Source organism: Hemiscyllium ocellatum, chromosome 3 (assembly GCF_020745735.1).
Source record: "Hemiscyllium ocellatum isolate sHemOce1 chromosome 3, sHemOce1.pat.X.cur, whole genome shotgun sequence".
Classification (NCBI taxonomy): domain Eukaryota; kingdom Metazoa; phylum Chordata; class Chondrichthyes; order Orectolobiformes; family Hemiscylliidae; genus Hemiscyllium; species Hemiscyllium ocellatum.
The window spans coordinates 87,334,734-87,345,539 of NC_083403.1; positions in this window are offsets into that span (position 1 = coordinate 87,334,734).

The following is a 10,806-nucleotide window of genomic DNA, read 5'->3' on the forward strand; positions in this document are numbered from 1 at the left end:
ATTTTTAGGGTGTCTTCGAGAATATAAAGGCACATAAATCTCCGGGAGCTGATCTAATCTATCCTAGAATGTTGTGGGAAGTAAGGGAGGAAGTTATGAGATCCCTTGCAGAAATATTTGCATAATCTGTAACTACGGGTGAGTTGCCTGATGAGGGGAGGGTGTCTAATGTGCCTTTGCTTAAGAAGGGTTGTAAGGAGAAACCGGGAACTGTAGACCTGTGAGTCTGACTTAGGTGTGGGTAAATTTTTTGAGGTGATTTTAAAAAGTAGGATTTATGCTCATTTAAAGAGGCAAAAAATGATTAGGGATAGTCAGCATGGTTCTTTGAGGAAGTTGCCAAAATGATCATTGATAGCAGAGCAGTAGGTGTTGATTTGGATTTTAGTAAAACCTTCTGCAAAGTTCTGCATGGTAGACTAATTAGTAAAGTTAGGTCACATGGGTTTCAGGGTGAGCTTACCAATTGAATACATAATTGAGTTAATGGCAGGAGACAGAGGTTGGTGGTGGACGGTTGCTTTCCGGACTGGAGGTCTGTCACCAATGGTGTTCCACAGGTGTCCTGCATCCACTTTTGTTTGTCATTTTATATAAATGATTTGGATGAGAATGTAGAAGGCATGGTTAGTATGTTTGCAGATGATACCAAAATCGGTGACCTAGTAGACCGTGAAGAAGGTTTTCTAAGGGTGCAAAGGGATTTTGATCAAATGGGTCAATGGGCTGGAAAATGACATCGAGTTCAATCTGGATAAATGCAAGGTATTGCATTTTGGTACAACAAACAAGAGTAGGGCTTATACAATTAATGGTAGGGCCTTGGGTAGTGTTGTAGAACAATGGGACTTCGGGTTACAGGTACATAATTCTTTGAAATTTGCATTACATATAGAGAGAGTTGTTAAAAGGTGTTTGGTACCCTTGCCTTCGTTGCTCAGTCCTTTGAGTATAGCAGTTGAGACGTCATGTTGAGATTGTACAGGCCTCTTCTGGAATATTGCGCCCAATTCTGGTTGCCCAGTTATGGAAAAGATTATTAAGCTGGAGATGGTTCAGAAGAGATTTACCAGGATGTTGTCAGGTGTGGAAGGTTTGAGTTATAAAGAAAGACTGGATAGACTAGACCTTTTTCACTGGAGAGTAGGAGGTTGAGAGGCAATCTGACAGAAGTTTATAAAATAATGAGAGATATAGATAGAGTTAATGGTAGTTGTCTTTACCCTAGTATGGAAGATTTCAAGACTAAGGGGCACATTAAGGTGAGAGGAAAGAGATTTTAAAAAAGGCATGAGAGGCAAATCTTTTACACAGGATGGTTGCCATGTAATGAACTTCCTGAGGTATTGGTGGATGTGGGTCCAATCATGACATTTAAAAGACATTTGGATGGATACATGAATAGGAAAGGTTTGGAGGAATGTGGGCCAGGACCAGGCAGGTAGGACTAGTTTGGGATTCTGCTCATCATGGACTGTTGAACTGAAAGATCTGTTTCCATTCTGTATGACCGTATGAGTTAGAGCGGCATGATCGCTCAAGTGGTTAGCACTGCTGCCTCACAGCACCAACGATCCGGGTTCAAATCCAGCCTCGGACGACTGTGTGGAGTTTGCATGTGCTCCCCGTGGCTGTGTGGGTTTCCTCCGGGTGTTCCGGTTTCCTCCTCGTCCAAAGATGTGCAGGTTAGGTGAATCGGCCATGCTAAATTGCCCGTAGTGTCCAGAGATGCGTGGATTAGGTGCAATAGTTATTGGTTAGGAGTATATATAGAATAATAGGGTTAGGGAATGCGTCTGGATGCGTTACTGTTCGGAGGGTTGGTGTGGATTTGTTGGGCTGATGGGACTGTTCCACACTGTAGGGATAATATATCCAAAAACAAAGGTGAATTTTAAAATCCTCCTATTAATATTTTGGCCATGCCTTTGATCTTAAGGGACTACAGAAGTCACTTTCAAAAGTAAAAATGATAACTGAGATACCAGCAGCTAGAAATGTAAACCAAACTATGATCATTTTTTGAGCTTGCTAAATTACTATGGTAGGTTTGACCCAAATTTTCCAACCATTCTCAAGTGATAATACATTTATTATGACAAAACAAGAATTAGAATTGGAAAGAACAATATGAAAGAGCCTTTACCCAAGACAAAGATGCTTTATTTAATTGAGAAATCCTAATTTATTTTGACCCGAAGTTACTGTTGTAACACTGTTTGGAGCGGGAACAGTCATTTCTCACTCATGGTGAAGAGAAGCCAATTTACGTCCAGATCATTAAAGCAGAACTGAACCAAACACAGATTGACAAAGAAATTCTAGGAACTATTTTTGGGCATTACACCATGCCAGTGATACCTAGATGGTCAGGAATTTACCCTTTTAACAGGTTGCATACCATTGACCACAATATTTGGGCCTCATACAGGGTACTTTCTCTAGCAAGCTACTCTTATACAGAGATGGGCAATATTATCAGCTCATACTTCCGTAATCAAGTATTGGCAGCCAAATTTTCTTGGGCATGCTGATGGACTTTTTAGATTACCTTTGCCAAATGAATGATGAGAAACAGTCCTTGTAGATGTTTTCTATCTCAGACAAGTAGAGAAGACTCTAGTAATGGCAGAACAAATTAAGACATACACAAGAGGTGATCCATTGGTATCAAAATTGAAATATTTTGTGGCAAGAAGATAGGAATAACCCAGAGCTGAAGTTATATGTCACGTGAATCTAGAACAATCCATACAAGCAGGATGTCTCCTATGGGAGTGATGGTCAACATTCCACCACAGCTCAGGAAACATGTTAAATAAAGTACAGAAAATTCACTGTAACATTGTCAGAATGAAGTTAAAGCCAATGGAAGAAACAAATCCCTGAGGTTCAAACAGAAATCAATTTCATCCAGAATATTTTATTGACTGTTGTGATGTCATGATATCTTGCTTCCTGTGGAGTGAATGCGTCCATAATAAATCTGCCATTCAAAACTGGCTTCCTGGTGCTTATTGAAACATAACTTACACCTGGTAAATGGTAGATAAGCTTTGGGAAAACAGGAAGCGAGTTACTGCAAAATTTCCAGCCTCTGGCCTGTTAGTCACAGTACATCTATGGCTGGTCTGGTTCAGTTTCTGGTCAACAGTAACCACCCAGGATATTGATATTGGAGGATTAAGAGATGTCAATGCAATTTATTATCAAGGGGAAATAGTTGGAATTCTCTCCAATAGAAATTGACCCTCCTCAAATTAATTAGATTACTCTAGATTGTGTCCTTTTCTATAACCAACCTAAACGTTATGATACTAGATCACTGCTTCTTCAATGGTCCCTTACTGACTCTAGACCCGCTTGACCAAACTTATTTCTCAGAAATCGATGCAACAGTAGGTCTCTTCCTCATGTAATTAGAAACATAATGACCTAGAAAATTCCTCTGCACATACTTCAGAAAAGTTTTCCCCTCTTAGTTGTTTATACTCGTAGCATATGTTAAGATGCAGAACCTGTTCTGAAGATTGGTCAGTGGATACGAAACATTAACTCTGCTTTCTCTGCACAAATCCTGCCAGACCTGATGAATTTCGCCTGTTATATTTGTTTTTGTTTCATATCTTCAGAATCCACAGTCCTTTGTTTTACTTTAGTGTTGAAGTCTCTGCCACGTCTCTTCCAGGTATGGCCACATTGAAGAACTTCTGCTCATCTCTCCAACAGGATTTCACTTCTCGTCTTTTTTCCTATTCACCATCATTACTTTCATTATCACTCCTTGTTTTTGACAAAGCATTTGCCAAAACTCGCTTTCACAGTCATATTTCGTTCCTCAGTGACTGATTCCAGCTCAGGTTCACCCCATTTGGATTCCAGCTGCAGTTTTGAATCACGGGTATCTCCTTGACATCAAACATTCCTCGGACAGACATTCTTGCCTCATCTTGAAATCCACACTCAGTGCCATGTGCCAAGATATGCACATTCTCAACCTCTCTCTCTCCATCCTCATGCTAATTCATAGTTGTTCTGCCCCCCAAGTTCTACTTCATTCTCTGACTCAATCGACAATCTAACAAGAAACATTTTCTCTTCCTTTCAGATATTTAGGAACAGTTCTGAAGAAGATTCACAAAACAGTTAACTCTCGTTATCTCCATAGATACTGCTGAGTTTTGGCAATGCTTTCTGTTGTACCCTATTGCATTCCCTCTTACTCTTATCTCATTTAATACTTGATTATTCCTTAATCTAGTGCTAACTAATCCTTGTGTTCTGCTTCCTCTTCCTCATGCTATACACTGGTTCTCATCCTTTTGCCAAGTTGGTTTAGACCCTCCCAACAGCACTAGGAAACTGTCCTGTGATATTAAACTTTGCTGTATTTAGGTGCAACCTGTCATGTCTAAACAGGTTCCATCTCTCAAAACCAGTCCTAATGCCTTGGGAATCTAAAGCCCAATTTTCTGCATCAGTACACTAGCAATGCATTCAATTGTCATATCCAATTTCATATGCCTGGGCATGTGTCTCCGGGACTGGATTGGAGATTATTATCTTTGAGATCCTGCTTGCTAATTTCTTTCTTCAAGCAAGATTTCACTATTTTTCTATTGTTGCCATTGGTACCTACATGGGCAACAATCATCAACTATGGAACTATTTTATGTCATAAAATTTTTCTTTCTCAAATTTCTGCATCCCAAACTCCCTGCCTTCACTAACCGCACCAGCCACACACCCCCCCCCCCACCCCAACCCTACCCTAACCTCCTACCCCACAAACTTAACTCTTGATCTGTGCCCTGAGGGATCTATAATGCTCAACAGTACCAGTTCGAGTGCAAGGTGCAGTCAAGGAACTTCTGCGATAGCAGCTTTCTCCTTCTTGATTGCCTGCTGATCACTCATTTCCTCCCTAGTTTCATGCCATTAAACTATTGATTTGTAATATCCAGAAATCTGTTATCTGTGAAACCTTCAGTTTTGAGAATGCACCATCATGACATTAGCTGCCAGTCAATGACACTTCATGCTCATCGCAAATTCCAATGTGGAGCAGGATGGGCCTGAGATTCTTTACCATTCCTCTGTTTAACAGACTATTAACTGATTAGATATAAAAATTGTAGCACTTGAATAAAGATTCAGGAGCTACTCACCAATCAGCTGATGTGACTTCATTTTATAGAAATTAACTGAGTATTTTACTCAACTCTTATTATCTGTATGTCTTATATTTTTAGTTCACTCAAAAATTCATAGTCCTTTAATCTCACAATTCCTTACAGAATCATAGAACCATTTTAATTGGAACCCCATGTGATTAATTAGTTTAATACAAATTGTATTTAAATGTGTTATCAAATGTATTTCTGGTAATTAATTGATCCAATCTCATTTTATAGTTTATTAACTTACCTTAAATGTAAATTTTACCAAATATTCATTTCAGAAGTTGCCTTGTCTTTCTGATACGTTTGTTCCTCTCACCACTTCTGTTCCATTCTCAAGCCTTGCTGTTCTTGACTATTTCACTCCTGGGCCTTGCTGTCTCTGACTATTTCACTCTTTCGTCTTGCTCCAAAATTTTACTTCCCATACTGTGGTTAGCATCTGGAATACAAACCAGTGGCAAATTGTCATTGTTTCCAAAAGGATAATTATCTGAAAATAAGCATTTACAGGGTTACTGGGAAAAGGTAGAAGAGTGCGACCAGATGAATGGCTTTGCAGAATGCTAATCGGACATGAGTTGAGGAGCAGTGAAATTCAGACTATAAGCACATCGGTCATGATCATTATTGTATGGCAGAGCAGGAACATTCCAGAAAGGTGCCCCAATGAAATGAATTCCACTGTATTATAAATTAGAAGGTAAACAAATTAGCCAGTGTTCCTTTTTCTGAATCTCCCTTGAACAGTGATTTGACTTATTTGTGTATAAGTTGTTGGTAATCAACTTAAGGCTGCTCAAAGCACTTGCAAAGAGTAGACACTTACAAAACAACTTTCACAATCTCAAGAGGGAACCTCAAGCCCGCATAGAGAATGGCTGGGAATATGGCTGGGAATCTCTTCATGCAGCGAAATATGGGTAAAATATTACTGGCAGCAAGCTTTTGCATTAAAATTGGTCTTCCTTAGCCACTGCAGAATCTCAATTTGCTTAAGTGCAGAGGTATCACTTTTGCCCATCAAGGGCAAAATTCAAGCAGAAAGGTGACAGGCATGCCACCTGTGTCACTCCATCCAATCTTTAGTAATGCTCCTGTTTAGAAGGCAGAAGCCTCCTGCAATTTTCTTGATTAACTCTTAAATACCGTATATACTCGAGTACTGGTCAAAGTTTTTTGACTACTTTTTAAGGTTAAATTTATGGGGTCGACGACTACATGGATAATACTTTTGAGTGGCTGAAATTCATGCCTTTCAATATATTACGGTAATCCTGAAAACTCAGAGCGGGGCGCAACAGCCAACACACTGACTCATAAATGTGATCTGTTTTCTGTGAAGAACTAGGGTTGACTTTTACATGAGATTTATGGAAAATTCCAGATTTTTTTGGCCAAAAATAGGGGGCGACTTTCACATGAGATCAGCCATTACTCGAGTATATACGGCATGCAAAATAGCCAAATCACATTTACACGTGGAATTTGTGAATGCCATCCAGCTGTATTATAGAAATAAAAATAAAAAGTTTGAGTTCACAGTGAAATAGTGGATTCTCCCATTGGTTCAACAAAAAAAAATCAATCCACAGTACAGATGATGTCATCTCATGTGACATTAGACTAAGTCTCACTTTTGTTACAACATGGGGTAAACCCTCCTGCTTAATTTAAACCAGCAACACAGAAAAGATTTATCCTATGCAGTAATCTGTGAAAATTCACGAGGCCAAGAACTATTTACAGTAAAAATTAACTATTTATTTCTTAAAGTATAACAGAGAATAATTAACTAACAACTATTTACACCTCCTTCCTCTAACCTATCTTTTATCTTTTCTTCTATAATTAAGATTGACCAAAATTTCAAGTTTTCCAAGCTAGCCAGACGTCAAATCTTCTCTTCCTCGATCTTTGTTTCTTCTTCTTAGGGATTTCTGTTTCACAGGTCACTGATCAATCGAAGTACCTTTAAGAGAGTTATTTTTCAGACAGTGTTTACAAATTGGTGGCTTGGTATTTCTCCTCCCAACTGTTCAATTTTCCCTGGCCTTATACCCCCCAAAGCACTGAATTGTGCTATTCACTTTTAAGATTGTCAATATACTAAATACAAACTTGATTGGAACTTGGTACTTTTTTGGGATATAATTTAAACTGATTGGTCTAATTCAAATCTCTTTTGTCATTTCCAGGCAACCAGCTAATCAAGTTGTTCGGCTAAATGTTACGTTATATCTTTGTTGATGTAATGGTGCTGTGAAGTAGTTCTGCTAGCTTTTAACTTTCTTAAAGGTACAGTACACCCACATCTTCATAACACCTTCCCCCTTAAGAAAAAAAATGAACAATCAAAATCAAAAGATGACTACATTTTTCCTTCTTTTTTAAACACATTACCCTAACATACAGATACCTTTAACATAAGTCTACCTTAACTTCTTCTCGTATACCCATATATATACATATAAAAAACATTAAAAAAAATACAAGTCTCACCTAAACTTTATCAGTTAAATCTGCAATAACTCATCTGCGATTACATTTTTATGACCTGCAACATGTATGATTTTTAAAGTAAAAGTCTGTAACATAAGACCCCAACGAAATAGTCTCACATTCTTGTCCTTAAAGCGTTCTAAGAATGTAAGCGGATTGTGATCCGTGTACCCAACCATCTCCGACACATTGTTCATAGCATACACATTAAAATGTATGGCCAGTACCAAATTCATTCAATCATGGAGTGTTTCCTTTGGTGGATGTTGATCTTCGAAAGATAACCAACTGGCATTTCAATCCCATCCACATCTTCCTGTAGGAATACAGCTCTAACTACCATCATCAATGGCAACTTTAAAAGGTTTTGAAAATTTTGGTGTAGCTAAAACTGGTTTGGCGGTTAATATTGATTTCAAATGGTAAAATGCTTTCTGGCATGGTTTTGTCCACCGAAACATTGTTCTTCTTCAGCAAATCAGTTAATGGTTTTGCTAAACTAAGCTACTTAAGTTTAGAACAAACTTCCAATAGAATCTGCTGAGTCCCAAGAATCGAAGCACCTCTTTCTTAGAGGTTGATAATGGAAATTCCTCGATGGCCTTTATCTTTGAGTTCCATGGGGTCAACCTTCCATGACTAATGTTATGACCCAAGAACATCACCTCTGCTTTTGCGAATTCAGTTTTATTTACGTTTGTCTCCAGTTTTGCTTCTCATAGTCATTCAATTGCCACTCTGCCAACTGTACCATGTGATTTTTCCAGGACTTACTAAAGATCACTACATCGTCCAAATAGACTGCACAGTTTGTTAAGCCAGCCATAATTCTGTTCCTGAGTCTTTGGAATGTGGCAGGTATGTGCTTCATTCTAAAGTGCATAACTTTAAACTGATATAGCCCATTTGGGATTACAAACACAGAAATTTCTTTCACCATCTCTGATAAAGGTACCTGCAAGTAACCACACATTAATTCCAACTTGGTGATGTAACTGGTTTGTCTGACTCTTATGATACAGTCCTCCAATCTCTGAATTGAATATGCGTCTGATTTTGTAACGGCATTGACCTTCCAATAATCCACATAGAATCGTTGAGTCCCATCTGGGGCCTCTCACATCAGACCCCCAAAGCATCAGATCGTGTCATTGGCTTTTAAGATTGTCAATATACTAAATGCTAATTTGATTGGAATTTGGTATTTTTGGGGGGTATAATTTAAACTGATTGGCCTAACTGAATCTATTTTGTCGTTTCCAGGCAACCAAGTTATTGAGCTGTTCGACCAAATGTTATATTTTATCTTGTTGATGTAATGCTGCTGTCAGATAGTTTTGCTAGCTTTTAACTTTCTTAAAGGTCCAGTACACCCACAGCTTCATAACACTCTGCATAACTGATCGTAAATAGTGCATATGAAGTCAGTGTTGGAGGAATGGAGGCCTTGGCTATGTGCGCTGCTCACTTCTGAAATGTCGGACGACAGGAACTTCTCCATTTGAGTCCAAGGTCTTTTCTTCCCATGTATTGAGATTGATCTTGTAAACTCTGAGATTGTATTTCTGTTTTTTTTATGTTTAGGTTTCTGTGCTCAGTCTACCTTCGGTGTGCAGGAATTATACATGTGAATCACATTACAATGCTGAGCTCTGATAACTATGGTTGCAAGAAAGCAGCATTTGCAGAACTGTGTTATTGGGAATTTTTCTCCTTGTAGAGGTAACATCTGGCGATGGAGGAGGCCAAGGACCTGCATGTTCTTGGCGGAGTGGGAGGGGGAGTTAAAGTGTTCAGCCACGGGGCGGTTGGGTTAGTTGGTGCGGGTGTCCCAGAGGTGTTCTCTGAAATGTTCCGCAAGTAGGCGGCCTGTCTCCCCAATGTAGAGGAGGCCACATTGGATGCAGCGGATGCAGTAAATGATGTGTGTGGAGGTGCAGGTGAATTTGTTACAGATATGGAAGGATCCCTTGGGGCCTTGGAGGGAAGTAAGGGGGAGGTGTGGGCGCAAGTTTTGCATTTCTTGCGGTTGCAGCGGAGGTGCCAGGAGTGGAGGTTGGGTTGGTGGGGGGTGTGGACCTGACGAGGAAGTCGTGGAGGGAGTGGTCTTTCCGGAACGCTGATAGGGGAGGGGAGGGAAATATATCCTTGGTGGTGGAGTCTGTTTGGAGGTGGCAGAAATGACGAAGGATGATACTAGGTATGTGGAGGTTGGTGGGGTGGTAGGTGAGGACCAGTGGGGTTCTGTCCTGGAGGCGATTGGAGGGCCGGGGTTCAAGGGCAGAGGAGGGGAAGTGGAGGAGATGCGGTGGAGAGCATTGTCAACCATGTCTGAGGGGAAATTGCGACATTGAAACCCCCTACCCAGAGTACATTTTGTCCCCTTGCCATCCTAAGTGCTTCCTCAGTAGCATTGAAAGTGGAGAAGTGAGTCAGAGATCTGCTATTATCAGGTGGTGAGGCTGGTGCATGTCTGATGCCAACCTCCATGGATGGGATTGGAAATGTTATTGTCTGCTGGCCAAGATGGAGGCTCAGAGGAGCAAGTAATGAGTTGCAGCTGCCAGGTACCCACTCTGACTTTCATGTCAGTATTTGTTGCTATCTAGTTTCTTTCTGTCACATGGGAGAATAGAAAACACAATACAAATGAAGTGAGATGTGTAATAATGAGATATTAGTGCATGCAAAAAAACCTCTTGCTGATCACTAACAAGGTTCTCATGTTACCATTAAAACCTCAGGTGCAAAATCACACTTATTTTTCACTGAAATAAGAATTTCATTTTTTCCAAACGTGCTATACTTCCTAACAGACTCACCGTTGCCTATAGGAGAATTCAGCCATGTGTCCTTGTTGGTTCGGTGAAACTTGCCACACTCTGAGGTAATGAGCTGGCCATTTGAGTTTGCTCTGCCAATACCTAAGCATTCTCATCCTCCTCTCCATGTATTAGAATCTGTGACTATTGAAATCATCAAGAATAATGAGCTTGTCCTGACAAGGTATTCATTTATTAAATTATATTCAATTATCTTGCTGAGGTCATTACATCAAGCTTGTCTGACCTCATTTGTATGTCTCACTGGGTTCTGAGACAGTCAAAACATAATTAAAGAGCAA